This window comes from Dreissena polymorpha, chromosome 4 (assembly GCF_020536995.1).
Source record: "Dreissena polymorpha isolate Duluth1 chromosome 4, UMN_Dpol_1.0, whole genome shotgun sequence".
In the NCBI taxonomy this organism is placed as follows: domain Eukaryota; kingdom Metazoa; phylum Mollusca; class Bivalvia; order Myida; family Dreissenidae; genus Dreissena; species Dreissena polymorpha.
The window spans coordinates 41,257,844-41,279,126 of NC_068358.1; the positions used below are offsets into that span (position 1 = coordinate 41,257,844).

The 21,283-nt window shown below is 38.1% G+C and overlaps 2 protein-coding genes and 1 long non-coding RNA gene across 8 annotated transcripts in view; 1 reads left to right on the forward strand and 2 right to left on the reverse strand.

Moving 5' to 3' along the window:
• Positions 1 to 21,283, reverse strand: part of LOC127879166 (tyrosine-protein kinase JAK2-like) — a 487,084-nt gene that overhangs the window by 253,314 nt on the left and 212,487 nt on the right. The gene's annotated exons all lie outside the window — the stretch shown is intronic.
• The window catches only part of LOC127879179 (uncharacterized), a 299,024-nt gene that overhangs the window by 153,347 nt on the left and 124,394 nt on the right, over positions 1 to 21,283 (forward strand). The gene's annotated exons all lie outside the window — the stretch shown is intronic.
• The window catches only part of LOC127879175 (anaphase-promoting complex subunit 10-like), a 305,930-nt gene that overhangs the window by 152,506 nt on the left and 132,141 nt on the right, over positions 1 to 21,283 (reverse strand). The window lies entirely within an intron of this gene.

Sequence of the window (21,283 nt, forward strand, 5' to 3'; positions counted from 1 at the left end):
TTGACAATAATATGCAAAACGTATAGTTGCATTGTATAAAATAATATCGTGCATATGACTCAATCCGCTTCTAACTCTTAAAGGGACCTTTGCACATAATTGGGCATGTATGGAAGTGCGTCATAACATGCTTTAAATTTACAAATCAATACAATGGAAATAAAAAACTCCAGTAAGGACACAAAAAAAGAATTTAAAAAAAAAGAAAAACAGTAATTTTCAACTGGGCTCGAATCATTTAACCTTGGAGTAAAAGTCTAACACTTAAGCCACTCGGCCATCCGTTCTCGTGCATTAAGTTGTGTATTTTATATGTTATGTAAGCGATCCTCGTAGTGTCACAAAGTATATCGATTAGAGCAGAACTCTTTAAATTATTCATTCGTTTATGCGTTTTTAACGCTTGATCATTTTAAGGTTTTTGAACCGTCATAAGATTTGTAAGCAAATAGAAAGAACATCATGGGTTACCAGGGTCTTTTTTTCAAAAGTTAAAGTTATTAAGCACGATAAAATCAAACAGATAAAACATTTGTCAAAGCAGCTTTAAACATTCATCAGACCATAAAGATACGCAAATTATAAATTGTATAGTCCACCATTAATAGACAGATGTTAATTGCCGTATATTTATATGATTGATGCCCACATGAAATAATCATTTCGTAATAAATATGTCTTATATCTTGAATATCATGGTGTTGCTTAAATTCGAATCGTCCAAATCAATTTTGGTGTAATGGAAACGATGTAATAAAATCAAATAATAAAACCGTTGATCTCATTTTTTAAGCCGGCTCTCTTATTTGTACACGCATATTATTGTTTAATCAAAGTCCCGAAATTCCCTTTGAATTACACATACAATATTCACTTGTACACAATCGTTATTTCAACTTTCAAATTTCAAACGACAAATAAAACACGTGATGAGATTTTATTAAATATTTAATGGACGAGACATTATAATGTCGCCGTAGGCAATTCCATCTTTCACATCGTCAGCCTCTTTCTCGATTCATTTTATCAAGGGAGGCAACTGATACAAAATTTGATATCGGAAATTTGAAAAGGGTTAAACATTAAAGTAGTGACAACGGTATACTGCAATACCAACTAATGAAAAAGCAGTCGTAGAAATGGCCCATGCAATCATAAAATACAGTTTATAAATATTTCTTTCGTTTCATAAATGATGTTTTAAATATGTAGGTGTTTTGACACAGTGCGAATATAAAATATTGCCCTTGTTTTAAAAGCTTTTCCGAGTGTCGCATGTTCACTTTCATGATGAGTGATATTTTTTATCCGATAAATGTAAAAAAAAAATAGCACATATTTAAAGCAAGACTTAATTGTATAATTATAATATATACAAGCCGGATTGTTTTATCGTAAGGCTCATCTTGACTTAATATGAATTACCTTTCCTTCGCCATGGGTTGTTTCATACATTATTCAGTAATTTGCTAGATAATTCATTGACCATATTTAATGGAAGTAACGTTATAACTGAAGCAACCAGAGCCACTGTAAATATTGCTTCTTTTATTGACCATATGATTGTCTCCGAAAGTTCAATTGTACTGGACGGTGAGGTAATTTCAATTAATACTTCTGTCAGCGATCATTATGCAACGGCTGCGCATATCAAAGTTTCAGCAGTCATCAGTAAAGCGATAAACAAGCATGTTCCGTTGTACAAACTAGCTTATTGTCAACGTTAAAATTAATTAATTGACGTCGAAAAGGGATGTTTTTATATTAATGATAAGTTTAAAAGATGCTAGTTTTTATTCACGAACAAACCTATAGAACTGGTGAAATTATATATTCCGTTCGAACTTTGTACGGAATGTCATTATAAAAAAACTCGAAACAACTCTCTAATACGTGCATTTGCGCGTAAACGCGACATACTTGAAGCTTTTGCTATAAAAACAAGCGTCTGCTAACAACTATTCTGAATACAAATACAGAGTTAACAATGTGATTAAACAGCAAATGAACACTTTAACGTCAACATTGAAACTTTACTAATTGGTTCACAATAAACAAAGTCCAACATACTGCAAGCTTTTTCCACATCAATTTCGAACACATTGTCGTGAACTTTTTTTAATTTCGAATAATTATGGATATGGTCGCGCTACCCCCTGCACTGTCACACATCGACACACTCGATATACATCATATAACTAAGTTCTTATCCAGAACATATTCAATTTCGAAATATATTTGGTGTAAATTGTTAGAATGTTTTTATTTTGAAATGTTATCAAATTATTGTTTTTTCCTTTTTAAACCATCACCAATGACAGCTTCGAAATTCAATAAGGCGCTTCCACAAAATGAAACTAACCCGGAGGTGATGTTATACGTCAATAATTGACACCTGCGGTGATATTCAGCACACGCGGTACATGTTATAACATAGTGACAGGACAATGTTTTTTATTGGTTTTACTGTATTTTGCGAAACCTAACCGATCATATTTAAATCAATAAATACACATTTATGTGAGGTAAAAATGTTGTTGGTTATGGACCGCTGTGGTCAATCCTTCTAGAGTAAATGTCTGAAGAGATATTGCGTGGTAGTAAGTAAACCGTTGAAAACCTTAAGGGCATTAACGGGATTGTTCAAATACACTTCCAATACGCTGATCAATGAGGAATTTGTGTCACGCCATTTCTGACATCAAAATGTGACATCATTGCTCGGTTTGACATTCCGTCACCGAACACTTATTCGGTGGACTCACCGCGCACGCGTCTCACGGGTGACTGGGCCGAGCGATGAATGGACTTCAAATAAACCATTCCGCACGTAATATCAACAATCATGTGCTACCTTCGCCGTTACCGACAATTGGCATACTAAGCTCCTAACTGACAATCATAATAAACGTGTGCTAAATTGAGGCTTGTTTTATTAAGCTCGATGTATTCTTGTTGAAACGTTCACAACGCCAATCTCCTTGATGTTTGAGAAAGAACAATAGTGCGGATGCTTTCGATGAATGGTTCTATGAAAAGTAAAATGAGGGATTAAAAAAGTAAAGGGAAATACGTAAAGGAAGAGAGGGAATTACGAGTCCCCGGTTCATGCAACTTTTTATGACCACTTTCAGAAATGAACAGGAAACTTTGATTGATAATAATCTACTCATAAAAGGTAAGTTGTTGCCTTTATTGTCATTATCTTTTATATTGTAATTGCAAAGATATTTCATTGACCGCATCTAACAGATCTTTTGATCATTAAAATAATGTTCTTTTTTTTAAGCTTAATTAAAAAAACTGTTTGCAGATTTTATGTTTTTCTCAATTCGCTTGCGGGAATGTTTAGAAGAATTTTAATCAACAACTGGAAAGAAATGTTGAATGACAAACCTTGCGTCGAATTTCTCAGGCAATTTACACAAAACATTTCTTTTCCAAGCAACAATAAACAACAATATCATAAAATAATCTTGTTAAAGACGTGATAATAGAGAAGAAGTATTGGATAATAGAGAAGTTTGCTGATTTGCAAGATATTTACCAATAACAGTTTGACAATAACTACCGTTAAGTAGGCAAACTTGCTATAAACAACAAGTAATGTAATATGAGATTAAATAAGGGCATATTTTATATTGCATTTTAATCCTATCAAGTACATACTTGTTCTGACTGACACAATATAATGATTTTGGAAATTATCGACAATAGAATTCAGGACAACTCTTTGTGAAAGCGTGTGCGTGCGTGCTTGTGATCGCCTGAGAGTGCTTCTTAGTGTTCGTCAGCGTAGTGTTCGTTTGTTCGTTCGTGTGAGCGCGTGCGTTTATTAGTCATATTGACATAGTTTGCATATGGAATAAAAACGGTAACACATATTTAAGTTTATTTTTATTGGAGTTTGCAGAACTTAGCATATCAGGTAAAACATAATTTTAAGAATATATTCTTTTCACATATTGTGATATGTATTGACGTTTGTCAGTAAATGCTCTATATTGATAAATGTAAATATTACATCTAAAAAACCCAAGTAAAAGACAAGAATAACATTAAAGAAAGAAAAACAGTAACCCTTATCTGGGCTCGAATCACTGGCCCCTGGAGTAAGTCTAACGCTTAAACCACTCGACCAGCCGTGCTCATACTATTATAAATATATTTTATACTTTATATAAGCAATGCTCGTAGTGTCACAAAATATAACGACACTAACATAACTCGCCAAATTATTCAATCGTGTTGCGTTGCAACGCTTTATAATTTTCAGGTTTATAAATCGTCAAAAGATGCATATAATGGATACTTTAGAGCTTGGTAAATGTTTAGTACCGTAATTACTCTATATTTTGGACACTTTATGTTTTCGGACACCCTCTTTTTTAGCAAAAATATTTTTTTTTCTGTGACTATTAATTTTCGGACATACGGGTTTTCGTCCATAATTAATGTCTCTTAGTTTTTTGACAGTATATTTTACCGCGCTTTCTACAGACTTCGGCCCTGTTTGCGCTTATCTCGTGTCACTTCGATCATGGATTTTTACGACCGGATTAAGGTCATAAAACCTAGCAGATGCATGCTTGAGGACAATCGATCATTACTTTTACTTTTTGGTTCTATAATATTATTTCAGCCAAGAGTTAGCAAAGCTGTGAAGTTGCATTTATTTTTTAAGCAGGAAAAGAAGAGTTAATCACACACAGAAAACAACATTTTTTTATTCTAATATAATTAATAATATATTGTATATTACCCTTAAAAATATACCTAACTGGAGCGAAGATGTACTCTAAAGGGAAATAACTATTGCGGGGTGTTAGGACAAACCCCTCGAAGCGATTACATCCCCAAACGCTATCCACTGCCGTGACAAAAAGTAGTTTGTGTATCAATTTTGCGGCGTAACTATCTAATCCATATTTTCACCTTACTCGATCTTTCGTATAGTCCAATAAAATCTTAAGAAAAACTTCCCGTCAGTAGGGCCGAATGAATAGATTAAATGTTCGCAAAAATTAAAAAAAATGCACAAACTAAAAAACATGCCGAATTTTAGATCATGCACATGTGTTATAATTTAATTAATCTTTTTGGGGGCAGTAAAACGTACAAACCTACTAGCCCTTCATGTGTTAAAACGAAAACGCTGTAAACTGCGTGTTCAGATTAAAAGGACATGTACGTTGTTCTCCAAGAATAGGCTAGGTGGACACAACAGTTAAACACTCAATTCTCGAAAGCAATTGTGCCCATTAATAGTTTGCACATTGCCAGCACCAGAGGCAGGAGTATGTACTTAAACGCTATATTCTATTATTAAGCAATCACTATCATATTGGATTATATGCTCTAGTCTATTTTAAATAACATAAATGTTCCTTCCCTCCCCCCCCCCACACACACACACGCACACACACGGCCGTTAAGGAGAGGGGAACCACCTCATTTTTAGTTGCAATAATTAACGATCTAACGCTAGATCCCTGGTGGCGCTAAGGACCATGCGATTTTAAATAAACGGGGAATTCTACAGGATATCTAAATCTAATACAAAATTTATTCAATGCTTATAAGATGAAACAGTTGCATTCAAGCAAGTAGTTGAGGAAAAGGACCAGCAGGCATTCCCTTTAATACCATTCTCTCCTTTGTTAAACGATGCCCGTATCTTCTGTGGTCTTAGATCTTTGTTTAAAATAGCCCGGATAGAATGCAGCAATTAAATATCTATTCTATTCATCAGTACGTAAAGAATTGACCGGGTATTAAAATAATCCTCTTAAGGGACTGCATACGGACGCCTTGTGCAAACAGCATTGACACAAGGCAATCGCTTCAAGACTTGATTTGAAAGGATAGGACAATTTAGCGATTACAATATTGCTATCCCCACGCTTTTTGAAAAGCGTGTGGATATTGGAGTTATCTCCGCCGTCCGTCTGTCTGTCCGTCCGTCCTGGCCACTATCTCCTCCTACACTATAAGCAATAGAACCTTGAAACTTACACACGTGGTAGCTATGAGCATATGTGCGACCCTGCACTATTTGGAATTTTGATCAGACCCCTGGGTCAAAAGTTATGGGGGTTTGGGTGAGGCCGGGTAAGAGATTTTTACTCATTTTTTTATTTTATGTACTTTAACATTGGTCATAACTTTTGCAATATTGAAGATAGCAACTTGATATTTGGAATGCATGTGTATCTCATGTAGCTGCACATTTTGAGTGGTGAAAGGTCATGGTCATCCTTTAAGGTCAAAGGTCAAAAATACAAATCCAAGGGAAGTAATAAGCTTTAAAGAGAGGTAATTAATGAACCTGCCAAATGATTTTTTTTAAGAAATCAAAGCGGCGCAGTATGGGGCATTATGTTTCTGACAAACTCATCTCTTGTTTTATGTTATTTTACATTAACTTCTTCATTTCTACACCGGTTTACTTCCAATTGATACTTAACATCTCTTATGACAATACGGTTAATCTCAACTATGCATTGCCCCATTGCCAACCCTGGGGCGCCCCCTGGGTCAAACATGCGGTGTGGGGATACGCGTCGGCCTCTGCCGCGTTATTTCTAGTTTATAATAGTATGGTAAGTGTAAACGTGCGAGTTCAAATAATCAACAACACCTTTGTTTTCAACGAGATGCTACTATACAGAGAGCAGAAAACCATTTATAAACTATACATTGTGTTTTTCGTGCTTTTATAAAGTCGTTTGTGATTGCTACTACTGCTATCGATTAGAGCTCTTGATCGAATCGTTCCTTTAACTTCGAACTTTAAATTCATCAATTGTACTGATAGGTTAATACAGTTTGATTGCATTGTCGGTTAAGGCACTACTTAAAAGAAGCCAATGTTTTCATAGTTATCATGCAATGTACTCCGGGTACGCAAAATACGCTTGAAGGCACACGGTTATACTCCGGTGTACTAATTAGTTTATGTTCCGTAACCAGGATAAATTGTAGGAAACTTAAGATTTTTTGGGTTCTAAGTAGTACATGAGTCGACAACGTTCAATGGAGCGTCGATATAAATGTGCACATGTACTTATGAACTTGTAAATCCCGTAAACTTTTACAGCCTAATTGTTCAGAGCTTCAAAGTCTCGTTAAAGGGTCGTACACAGACTCGTTTGAGGAAATCACATTCATATACAGTTACTTAAAATGGTTTTCAGATGTTATTTCCTTCTTTTTACAGAACTGTCGTCGTCTCAGAAGCAAAGATGGTACGAACAAAAATAATTCAGACGACGCTCCTCTTGAAGTAAAAAGAAACATAGGATAAAACTACTCTTGTTAGCTTACTAAACATCAACCCAGTCAAATCACCGGTCACATTACTGGTCATCTTTGAGTCTTTTTCCTGACCGGTCCGCCTTTACCGAATATCTCATCGATCAAGCCCACCGCTTTTCAGTTTCCACTGACAATGAAAGCTCATGGAGTGGCTGCGAGTGCGACACTGTGCTTGCAGAAAGTCCGGCGGACATTATTGGTAAAGTTAGCGATTATTTGCTTCTTATTGATGGCGCTGTACGGGGTCGCGTTCAAATATATCGACATGACCATCACGCATAAATTCCAGCCGCTAAACATGCACGGGTATGATACTGAACACGGAAAGGTGGAAAGGTACAAAGTATTGACGACAGGCGAATCCAGTGAACGAGTGGAGGTTCTTATGAACGTTACGCGAAACGGGAATGCATTTACTAACAAATCAATGTCAGGTCTTCAATATGTCAATAGATCAATCGCAGTCCATGATTCGATACCCAACAGTTTTAATATAATCATAGTCGAAACCAATAACGCAGATCAAAATGAAAGTAATACATATGTTAATAATTTGACTGTCCAATCAGAGATTACACTCAATATTTTCAATAAAACTTTCGATGTCGCTGATTCACTTGCAAACAGATTTAATACAGGAATTGTTAAAAATTCCCAATCCCCCCAAAACGAAACGCAAACGGACGCAAACGTTATTCCAACAGACCAAAGTGTCCCTAAAGCAGAACGCCTGGTTCGTATGCCGATGGCGGATATATCGCAGACAGGGAACAAACTAACAGATATGGTCAATACAACGCAAGCACCCCAAAACGATAAGCAAACAGACGCCATACCGCAAGTTATTCCAGACCGGAGTGTCCCCAAGGCAGAACGCCTGGTTTCTATGAGGATGACGGATATATCACAGCTAGCGAGCAAGCTTCCAGGCGTCTTGACTTATCTACAACCCCTCGGTCCGGGTATAAAGGAGAGCCCAGAGTTTCCGGGCATGCCGGACCCCTGCGCAGGGCCCAAGCGGATGACGGGTGTGGAGGACATCCTCTGTATGGTTAGGCTTACAGTGTATTTTTTTTTTGTTTAATGTCTCGATTGTAGAAAATCTGTTGAGTTTGTCTCTAAACACACCAAACTGGATGAATCCCCCTTTATTTGTATTCAGATTGGTCCACAATTGTTCATATACCATGAAGTCATACAAAACCAAACAGCGAGGCGTATTGAATCAGGGAACAATTCGTCAATCATTTCATTGTTTTATAAGTACATGTACTAGTCACGCTATTTTTTGCTTTATGTAATCTTATTACCTTATTTTGCAAAACATATACGCGTCACGACATATTTGTTCATTATGCACGAACGCCAACACTATTTCGCCATATGTAGATTCGCCAGTCCTTCTTTTCAATGTGTGCACTTGTCACTTGCCATGAATTTGAAGTACATAATATGAGTCGCGTTCTGAGAAAACAGGGCGTAATGCATGTGCGTAAAGTGTCGTCCGAGATAAGCCTGTGCAGTCCGCAGAGGCTAATCTGGGACGACACTTTCCGCGTTTATGGTATTTTTAGCTTCAAGAAAGTCCCTCCTTACCGAAAATCAAGTTTAGACGGAAAGTGTCGTCCCTGATTAGCCTGTGCGGACTGCACAGGCTAATCTGGGACGACACTTTGCGCACATGCATTATGCCCAGTTTTCTCAGAACGCGACTCATAATATCATCAAAGCATATTTTGGAAATCGTGGTATAGTTATGTTGTAGGTTGCAATACGCATCGTGACCTCTTAGTTTTCAAAATGCTCAACCGACCGCTCCCTCACAACCGCCTCCATACCCGTAGCCAGGGGGGGGTGCGTTGGGTTTTTTTGTCAGTCACTGAGTATAGTCAATGAAAGTGAATGCTCTATAACTTCAGTCTCTAGATACAAATAAAAAGTCACCAGAATGCAGGATTTTAAGTTTCATTTTAATTTTTAATTTTCAAGGGGAAGGACATTCTCTCCTGCACCTACCCCCTTCGCCACTTCGTTGCTCTAAAACAATCGTTGATGGGAAAATTAGCACCCCCTTTTCAAAACCCTGGTTACGGGCCTGGCCTAACACCTTTATTTTTTTCATTATGGTCTATTGGCAATAACAATAACTGTATCATTGAATCATCCTTTATTTTGAAGTATGTACTTTGCAGAAACCCCCGACATTCCTGCCGGATTATAAGAACCCCTGCTGGCATGATGACAACACGTTTCGCTGCCTTCCATACTTCCACCTGATCGGGATGTGCAAGAGCGCAACTTCCGACTTATTCAAGCGTCTGCACATGCATCCGGATATCATTCCAAACAGGGGCATTTTTGGGAAAGAAATCTGGTACTGGTCGTGGCGGCGATTTGAAACAAGTACGTTATGATCGCGATTTCGAGTGGAAAGTATGCAAACTTTAAAGCAGTAAACTTTATATAGTAAAGCAGTATTGAGATGCAAATTTCAGTAAAACAAATAGCCATGAGCCAATAACATGTCGTTTTAATGCGAATTATTGGTACGGTAATGTTGCTTTTACGACACGCTTATTTTCATTACAACTTACATAATTTAATCCCGAAGCATAATACATGTATTATCCGCATGCCATTGTGAAGTGTCCTATTAGGCTATGTATGTTTTATGCAATATTAAACGCCATAAAATACTCACCTATTTAAGACCAATTTTCACTACTAATGTTTACACAAATAAAACGAAGCACTTATACATGGATATGCCCTAAGCTAAAACGTTCGTAATTTATTGTTTCTCACCCCTTTTTTCACGTGGTTTTCAGCGGGTAAATTCGGCAAGTTCAAGATGGGAATGACCTTAAAAGAGTTTACAAACCATTTCTTTACTACCAAACTGCAGACCACAGATACCAATGGCAAACACAACAAAATCACTGGTTTGTTTGTAAATTATTTTATCTTGCATTTTATCACTCATTTTATTTATGCTCGCTCATAATCTATATAAAATAATCTATCATGTCATACCATCAATGCATTTATAACATTTTACACCAACTTTATGGTTCTCGACGTCGTATATAAATGGTGTTTTCCATACCACAACGAACCAAAAATACAATTATGTATTTTTATACATTATATTGATTTGCAATTAACTTAGGAATTTTCTAGCTTTTGAAGAAGCTAACTAATTTTTGAGTACAAACAAACCTTATACATAAAATTGTGTTACAAAATCACATACTTTATCAACCGTTATTATTTTTGCGAAATAGTGGGTAATATGAGTCAGCGTTAAGTAAACATACGAATTATAGTTGTTTTTTTTTCTCAAAGTAATGCAGATCCGGATTACAAGTATTCATGAATTATTTTACATTTCCCACGTGTATCTAGGTAACGGTGATCCAATGGACTTTTGGGACCGCTTCCGGGAGAGCAATCTGCCGCAAAACACGCCCGGCGCCGACGAGCTGCTCTGGACGACGCCATACGCCGTCCGCCACGTCAACCCGAACGTCAAGCTGCTACTCATGCTACGGGATCCCGTTGAAAGGTAACGTTATTCGAGGGTTACAGTAATTTTAAAGATATGACAGATGTTGGCCTTTTTTGAAGCTCATACTTAAATGTTTTACTTGATCAAGGTAAACAAAAGAAAATAATAACGATTATAGACCATTTCATTCGCAATTACCACTTTATTACACATTTGCATCCGACTTTTCAGGTTGTATTCTCACTATTTCCATGGTTGTTACGGCAAATCGGCACACTCCTTCCATGACCATGTGGTAATTTCCATTGAACGATGGAAGGCATGCACGAGCTCCCATAGCATTCGTCACTGCATTTACGATCAGCCCTTTAGCAAAACGCTGCCGGTAAGCTCAGTATGTTAACACATAGAAAAACAAGAGATGTGTTTGTCAGAAACACAATGCCCCATATTGCGCCGCTTGGAAATAAAATTTCAATATATCATTTGGCAGGTTTAGAAATTATCTCCCTTTTAAAGCTTATTACTTCCCTTAGATTGTATTTTTTTACTTTTGACATTGGAGTGACTGACGGACGGACGGACAGACAGTTCAAATGCTATATGCCACCCTACCGGGGGCATAAATATGGATCCACCAACTTTGACAATTTAGTAAATTGCTACAAAAGTATAATTATTTAGATTTTTTATGAATCTTTAATTCTTATTGTATAAAATGATGGCGGAATAAAACCTAGTACACGGAAGAACATGTATTCGTTATTCCGTTGACAGAGCTCCTTCTCTGGCGACGACGTACAAACAGCTTTTTACGTAAATGGGCATTTTTATATATTGTTTACAGTGACAAATAATAAAAAAGGTTTACCAACGTCTGATTAAAATCATATGTAATAGTAAAAATCGTTTACATGGATCGTCACCAAGGCATTCGTAGTGACGGGAAGGATTTGATAAGCTATAAAAAAAAGTCAAATCTTCGCACGGGCGTTAAGAAAGCGAGCGGAAATGTTTTCAAATGGTTTTGTCTTGGCCTCTTGCAGGCACCGATCTTTACGAGCTTCTACATCGTGCACCTGTTGGAGTGGCTTAAGGCGTTTCCGCGGGAGCAGATCTTGATTTTCCGGAACGAGGATTACACGGTGGACATAAAGGGCACCATGACGGACATATTCCGCTTTTTAGACGTCGGTGAGTGTTCGAGCGTGGTGCACACCGATGCAAAAAGTAAATAACACTTATAGAGTCCGTCAGACAATTGTCCAAACATATTATTTACTTTTAGAGGTGTACTGGATAGGTCTCTGACTTACGACCGAGAGGCACTGCCTTGATCATCAGTCGCGTGTGTTCTCAGGATCTTCCTTAAAGGGATCTTTTCACAGATTTGGCATGTATTGAAGTTTGTCATTACATGCTTTATATTGATGAATGTAAACATTGGATCTAAAAAGCTTTTGGCAAAGAAACACAAGAATAAAATTAAAAAAAAGACAAAAGTAACCCTCAACTGGGCTCAAACCACTGACCCCTGGAGTAAAAGTCTGACGCTTAGACTACTCGGCCATCCGTGCTCATCAGATGAATGATGTATTTTATACTTTATATTAGCAATCCTCGTAGTGCCACAAAATATAACGACAACAACAGAACTCTCCAAATTATTCAATCGTTTCCCGTTGCAACGCTTTATAATTTTCAGGTTTTTGAATCGTCAATAGATGCATATAATGTATATTTTAGAGCGTGGTAAATGTAAAGTATTACTGTTTACTCATAAATATCATAACTACAACGTAAATTTGCGAATCTGAAACACTTTTTGTTAATTGTGTCAGTTAACCAAAACGTGAAAAGGTCCCATTTAGTCACAAAGTACTCGTTCTTTAAAAAAAAAAAAAGTACTAATACTCGAGATTGTAAAAGCCCACGGCTTTCAAAACAATCGAACAAAAATACTTTCTTGAATAAGTCTGACCGACAACTGGATACTAATTCGTCTGTTAACACTCGGTTCTGTATGCAGACAGACACATCAATATAAGTATTACCCTCATATATAAGTCTGGATGGAGAGGAACATACTATACGTCTGTTCAGTTGAAACTTCATTTAAACATATACATATATGAGAAACGCGCTCTTGGAAAACAGGGCTTATTGCATGTGCTTAAAGTGTCGTCTAAGATAATTGTATGCAGTCCGCACAGGCTAATCAGGGACGACACTTTCCGGTCTTATGGAAAAAAATATAGCAAGTCTTTTCTTAACGAAAAGCCATCTAATTATAAAGTGTCGTCCTTGATTGGCCTGTGCGGTCTGCTTATCAGTGATTATTACAATGTGATGCTTGGCACGTGTTATTAATACACGCATACACGATCAAAAATTTTTAAATAGTTCCCATTGTGTTAACAATTTAAAAACCAATACTAGTAACTCTGAAATGAAATGCCACTTTCATTGAAATCGGTCTCTAGCATTTGCAACTTTAAAAGCGACTCCGTTTAAATTGACCATTTTAGAGGTCCCCAACGACCACGTTCTCACGCAGATGGCAAACATGGCCCCTTTCTTCGAGTCAAAGAAGCGGAAGTCGGCCGGGCCCATGCTACCGGAAACCAAGCGCCTCCTGGTGGAGCTCTATCGGCCCTACAACGAGCAGCTGGCGGCTTTCCTCGGGGACGAGAGATTCGCATGGCGCGACGCATCTTTTGCCACCGCATAGGCCACCGTCAGCATTACTCGTTGTATACTTCGCTGAATCACAGTGGGATAAAGTCGGTATAGCTTTTGGGATACGATTTATATGTAAGGCATGGGTTTCAGTCAGCATATGTCCCGATGATCTATACACGTTGATAGCGGGGGTATATTCAAAATTAAATAATGGCATATTCCCAACGCCTCGTGGGATACATTATTTCATAGTATACCGCTCATACACCGTCAACATCGTTTGCATGTTTACGAGTACATAGAATATGCATGAGATTCTCGAATAATAAATGCCAATAGAACGGTTCTATAAATATACGTGACTGTGGTAAAATACCTCTCCCGGCGTCGTTAGTGTTCCGGAAATTACGATCGTGCTTGTGGCTAGTGTCTGTTATTGACTGTGATAAAAAATTCAGAGACTGACTGTGACAATTTAAGGGATAATTTAGGGGTACATAGCTATGTGTATAGTGAAACTAGATATGTGGGACATAATTGATACCAGTGTGTTGTCTTTATGGCAAGCAGTTTCTACATTTGATGGGTCAACGAAACATATTCGAAGTGTTGACCAAAAAAAGTCAAATACAATAATTTGGTACTGCACCATTGCTACACAGAGGCCGTTGGTCCAGTAGTTGGGCTGTATTTTTACATTTTGTATTTTCCAACATTTCGAAATTAATTTCACAATGATTGTTTCAACTGTGTTTTATTGATCTAGGGCTGTAAATTGAATAAATTGACATTTGACTGTGTAAACTGTGTAAACACACAAATTTCGCACTTTTGGAAAACCGGGCTAAATGCATGTTCGTAAAGTCGCGTCCTAGATTATCGTCTGCAGTCCGCAAGGACTAATCGTGTACGAAACTTTCCGCATAGACTCGCTTTCGTTTAAAATAAATCCTTTAAGCAAAAACAAATATAAAAGCGGAAAATTTCGTGCCTGGTTCTTGGAAATACATTAATGGCCCTGCTGGTACTCGATTCAATGGAAAGAAATGTGTTACATATAAACTGTACATAGTATTAATGCTGGTATTCTCTATACACGAATTTGCATAATAGAAGGCGATTCCAGTTTTATGGAAATTATTGTGTTGTTGCGTTTCATAAGGAGACGAAAAGTTTGCATGCATTTTTTGTGCTAGTCAGATATAATATACATGTATTGCCTGCCGAATTTGTTATTTGTGTTCTACATTGATGAAAGTTCTCTAAATCTAATGTTCTTTTTAAAACGTTCGTATTTTAAACGTGAATCGGATCTATTTTATATTTTAACAGTTTGAATGTTGCACTCTCTGTCGTACTTTGGTACATGCTGCACGTTTGCAATGTCACACGCGTTAGTATCGCTCGCATTTATTGGTCCGCTATACAGTCACACACGGTTCATTGATTTCATAAGTGGACAAGATAGCTCCATACCATACTGTTCGAATGCGCAGGCTGGTCTGGATCCACCCTGGCCGTTTATGACATAAGACCCATTATCGCATGACAAGGATCATATCGCCCCTTGGTGCAAAAAGGTACAATGTGACATTGAAATTAAAAGGCACATGGTACCTTTTTGCACCAATAGGTCGATATGTTGTTGTATTCAAATTACATTTTTTTAACGTTAGACTATTTTTATCAGGAAGTTACATGTCCTTAAATATCGTTATTGTAGTTTTGTTTATCTTGCAATATATGTTTTCAAAGATACTGCAATGAAATGCTTTTCTTATTTCGCATACATGTTGAAGTTGCTTGTAGACATGTTTATTTATGTATTAACATATATGAAATGGCACTTGAAATCATCTCAACATTATATTAATAAAGGTGCATATTTACATGGTTTGCATGTTATTAATTTACGTAATGTGCGTTAATGCGTTTGTTTTCAGTCATGCTTTGGATACAGTTTACACGGCCGTTAATCACGCGCGCCACCTCTTTTTTTGAGATGCATTAATAAATGAGCCAATGCTACTTCCGATGTGGCGCTCAGATCCGCATGTTTTGAAATTTAACGGATTATTTTACAGGATGATTAGGTTTTATATGTTTTTAAACATAATTCGCATGATTTATAAAAATCGGCCTATGTAATGCGATTCAGCGATTATACATTCATACAAAGATGTACAAAAACATACAATCACAACCCATTTGGAAACGTGAGGACCATTATAAGTTGTGGCATGGTAGAATTCGTAAAACAAAATCGATGTCTTTTGCCTGTGCGACGAGCAAATTCCCAGCCAATTCCACCTCGGAAGTAGCATTGGCTCATTTATTAATGCATATCAAAAACGATGTGGCGCGCGTGATTAACGGTCGTGGTTTAGCTGATAATACGTACATGATTACTCAAAACGCAAAACCGAGAGCATTTCTCAACTCCGCAGCACTGCTTGTGTATGGTATAAACCAAGTTGTCTTAATATTTGTATGCGTAACTGAGTAAACTCTGGGGGGTTTCAGCTCATGTACTTGTGGCATTAGTGTAGAACTGACCTCAATCAAGAGTTTATGTATTATCATTCCAATTGACATGACCTCAAGTTTTTGTCAATAAGCGAATATTAAAGTTGCCCGAGTTGATATTTCTCACAACAATTCGGTTATCTCAACAGACCAGAATTGATCAGTATTCGTCAGATATATTCTAAAGCTTAACTCTTCCATACTGATTTTCGCAAAAATTGTGCTTAAAAATGCCAAAAGCATAAAAAAACGAAACCTTATCATGTACATAACGGAATCCTCAAGACTATTATTAACGCTCATTGGGTCATTGTCGACCTTTAATGGCTATAAGTCGGCCGGGGGTGACTATAAGCCGATTCATGTCACCCTGGGGTGACTTCAAGCCGATTCTAGTCACCCGGTCGGCTTGAAGTCACCCCAGGTTTACATGAATCGGCTTGAAGTCACCCTAGGGTGACATGAATCGGCTTTTAGTCACTCCCGGGTGACTTCAAGCCATTTCAGGTCGACAATGACCCAATGCGCTACCCTCATTGGGTCATTGACGACCTTAAATGGCTTGAAGCAACCCGGGGGTGACTAGAAGCCGATTCATGTCACCCTGGGGTGACTTCAAGCCGATTCTAGTAATCCGGTCGGCTTGAAGTCAACCCAGGGTAACATGAATCGGCTTGAAGTCACCCTAGGGTGACAAGAATCGGCTTTAGTCACCCCCGGTGACTTCAAGCCATTTCAGGTCGACGATGACCCAGTGAGCATTATTAGCCTGTGACGTATGCACAATTGGGTCACGTGAGCACCAGTTTTACGTGATTTCCACTTTCGCGCATTTAAACACAAAGAAGAATTACTAAATAACACAAGCAATTTACAAACGAAGTATGTCGACGGATAGCCCTAGCAAAGTGATTATAATACATGTTTTTGTCTTAATGGATAAACGATGATCATTGTGTATTGAATATAATGTTCGTAAAAGTTAGAATGCACGCTGATTGCATAGAAACGATTTCTCAGATCAGAGCGAATTCAATAAGGCCATTTTTTTGGATTGAAAACAATAGGAGTTTTTATCAAGCTTGATGAAAGTTTATTGAAATTTGTCGAGTAGTATGCATAGATATTGACAAAAAATCACGCTGCAAAAACATGACGCTACTATGTCCTGTCTGTTTGCTTGTCCCATTGTAAACGGGTAATGACATGATTATTAATCATTCATGCAACTGGCGTTGCAAACAATGATGCAATGATCACGTGGTTTTACATGTGACCCGCGCGTGTTTAAATATAGATTATTTCTGTGCATGCACTGAAATTCAAAAGCCCTACTGAATTTGAGCATATCTTGACCGATATTGACAAAATAATTTGCACTTTCGTCGTCCGCTTCTGGTCTGGGATCGTTCTGAAGTAGACTGGAGTTCGGTTGAAGCGGATAGTTTTAGAGGTCACTGCGGTACATTTATATCCACTCCATCTGATAAGAACAGCGGCACTCTCGGTAAGGAGTTTCCCGTTAGCGTCTCATATAGTACTGGCCTTGGGCGGACTGGTCTTCGTGAGGGTCTTTAGGGTGCTGTAAGCCTTCTTACAGCGGCTTGCGGTCATCTCTTTGTCGATGATGATTAATTTTTCTTCACTCCATTCCTGATTTGCCTTTTTCATCTTCTTCCTTACCTCCCTGTTTGCGTTCTGGTAATTTGCCCTATAATCCAGGCAGGTGTACTTCTCATGAATCAGCTCTCTTCTTTTGGCACATAGGTTCATGATGTCGGTCGTCACACATGGCTTGTCCTTCCGTCTCTCTATCCCAAGCACTTCTTCGGCCGATGACAGTAGGGCATCCTTGATGTTGTTGCTAATGGTGTTGATGTTATTGTCTAAGATGTGCAGGGCTGCAAACTTGCGATCTATCTGTGATTGAAATACCTATGTTATCACTGGATCTTTCAATTTCTCCAAGTCAAATCTAACGCGAATTTTTGTGTGATTCGCTTTCTCTTTACATTCAGCTTGATGGTGATAAGCACCAAGTCATGGTCACTGCCGATGTCTGCGCAAGGAAACGTTTTTGTGTTCGCCTTGTTAATGCTGCTCTTGAACCGTTGCGGCGCCAGTATGAAATCGATCTGATTTCGTACTTGCCCGCTTGGAGAGTGCCAGGTCGCTTTGCTAGACGGTTTGTGTGGGTGCAGCGTGTTGGACAGGTAGAGTTGGTTGCCTCTGGCGAACTCAATAAGTCAAAAAACCTTTGTCGTTGGTCTCTCCTAAAGCAAATCTACCAACTGTTCTTGATCAGTCCTGCTATGTGTCTGATCCAACATAAGCGTTCGATTCGCCTTGGACAAAGAGGCTGTCTTTATTTGGGACTTTGACTGATGCGCTCAAATTCTTCATAGAACTGTCCAATATCCTCGTCTTTGTAGTCAGCTGTTGGTGCTAAGACCTGAATTATTGTGATGTTGTGTGGAGTAGCTGATAAACGGATGGAAATGCGTCTGCTCGAAACAGGGGTGTAACTCATTACGCTGTTGACTGCCTCCTTTCTAACGATGAAAGCAACGCCGTGGCGATGTATATAATCCTCACCGCAGAACCATATCTTATGCCCTTCATCTATTTATGTTTCTCCGATTCCTAGCCACCTAATCTCTGCTAGTCCGATGATGTCCCAGCGGTAGCGCTTCAGCTCGTGCGTCAGTTCATGGACCTTGCCACACGCATTGTTGTTCCCTTTGTCGCCGACTTGATCGATGGATTAGCTCCTGTAGCCAACTTGTCGCATCAACCCTGGAGACTGGCGTTGGAGTGTGCGGTCGTTGTTATTCCGGACGCCGACCGATCCGGCTTTGTAATCTCTTGATTTTTTTGTTACCATGTCATTTCCTTTCATTGGACTGAAAGCAATCTTGGCGGCGCCCGTCTCCTCTCAAATAATTTGCACCTGGTCGTACGAGTCGTGTCCACTCGCTTCGTTTTACCCGCCAACAAAAGCGGGTACCAGAGTGTGGTTGGGTATAAAGTATCGAACCAGAAGTAAGAATTAAAGGTCAGGTGAGAACCGGTTATGCCCGACTACCCGAGAGAACTGCTGCCAAGCGATAAAGTACCAACTCTACGCTGAGTTCAGGTATATTTTTCACAATCTATTGAACATGTGTAAAGACATAAAACAAACTAATAAGATTATATTTCACGTTTGATAGCAATAGCTTGGGTGGGATGGTTGGACGGTCTTTCAAAAATAAAATAATAAAACTAAATATTTGTGTTTTTTTACCATGTTTAAAAAATCTTTTTGTGAGAGGGGGGAATAATGTGGGTCATTTATTATATGATATTTCAAAAATAAGAAGAAAACAAAGTAAAAAAATCAAAAAAATCGGGGGGGGGGGGAAGATTCTGTGGTGGGGCCTGGGGGGTGGAGTCCATTGTGGTATGTAAGGTAAGTGTTGTAAGTGTTGTAAGAACTGTGTTCGTGAAACACAATGCCCCCTACTGCGCCACTTTGAAGCCATATATTTGACCTTTGACTTTGAAGGATGACCATAACCTTTCACCACTCAAAATGTGCAGCTACATGAGATACGCATGCATGCAAAACATCGAGTTGCTATCTTCAATATTGCAAAATTTGACCTTTAACCTTGACCTTTGACCTTGAAGGATGACCTTGACCTTTCACCACTCAAAATGTGCAGCTCCATGAGATACGCATGCTTGCCCCAAATATTGAGTTGCTATCTTCAATATTGCAAAATTTTCCCTTTGACCTTGACCTTTCACCTTGAATGCTGACTCGCCGCGGCGAGTAGTATAGCTCTCATTTTTCTTCGAAAAGTCGAGCTAAAAACGAACCTATCAACTGTTCGGAATTCGCATATGCGTATTTTGCTAACATTGTGTGTTGGACATCGATTAAAAATGCGTATTTGATTTAGACATTACAGTGCGTATTGTGAGAAGATGGGTATTCATGTGTGTGTAAAGCGCGTATGATTGAACATCACAGGCGATTATATAGAGGATATTTGTTGCATTTGGTAGAATATCGATTTTATTTCATGAGTGATCATAGAAAATTATATTTTCACGAGTTTCGCAGCTACGAGTGAAAGTGGCGCAGCCACGACATAAACCATATTTGTCTATGATCACGAGTGAAATAAAACCGATATTTCACCATATCCAACACATTTTCTTTTTATTTTATGCTTATGATTATTTTTTTGTATTTTTGCCATTCCGGACAATATATTTCCCCGTTGGGCGCCACATGTATGTTCATGGGAAGCTTATCCGTTATGCTTTTATAAACATTCAATGCATAGTAATCGCCCTTGGTAACATTGGCGGGATCTCCAAAAACCAAAACCAAAGATATCTAAAAATAGTTCCGTTCAAACAATAAAAATTATCGATAATTTTCACTGTTATTTTTTCACTGTTTGTAACAGTGAAATATCAGTTTTAATTCACGGATATTTCTCTATAATCAATAGGAAAGCATAAAATAAAATGCGTGTATGCGTCGATTTTCACGTGTGTATATTGTGCGTTTATGGGTCGGTATTCACAGTTGCGAATTGTGCCCATATGTGTCGGATATTATAGGTGTATATTGTACAAGAATGGGTCGGTCATCACAGTTGCGTATTGTGCGTATATTGGTCAGACTTCACATTATACATATTTCGCGTATATTATGTGTACATCGTAGCTGCATATTGTACGTTAAAGGTTCGGACATCACAGGTGCGTATTGTGCATAAACGGTATTACGTAGTGTTAGTTTATGGGTCGATTGAAATTGAGTTTTATAGATTTTCCCCGCTAACAGTACTGAACTTATTTTAAAATTCATGTAAACATTACCAATTATTCAATTCATAATAGAAAGTCGGTAAAGGCAGGTAAGAATACAACTGTGAGTGAACCAAACACCTACCCAAATGACCTACCGGTAGCACTTCTGATGAACGCAACAATTTCAAAGCTACATTGTTATTTAATATGATAATATTGTTGACGAAGATTTGCTAAAGATAATGCCAACTATGGTGCACGTGTTAATCAGCAACTGAAGCTACTGGTCGTCTTTGTGACGTACGCTTTATAATTATATGTTTAGGATATGTGATAAATAGAAATTTGAACACTTCTTTTAAACAAACAAGTCGCACGAATAAGTCGGTCAAAACTACGCACCGAAATGTCCTTAAAACAGGGAAATAGTTTTAAAAA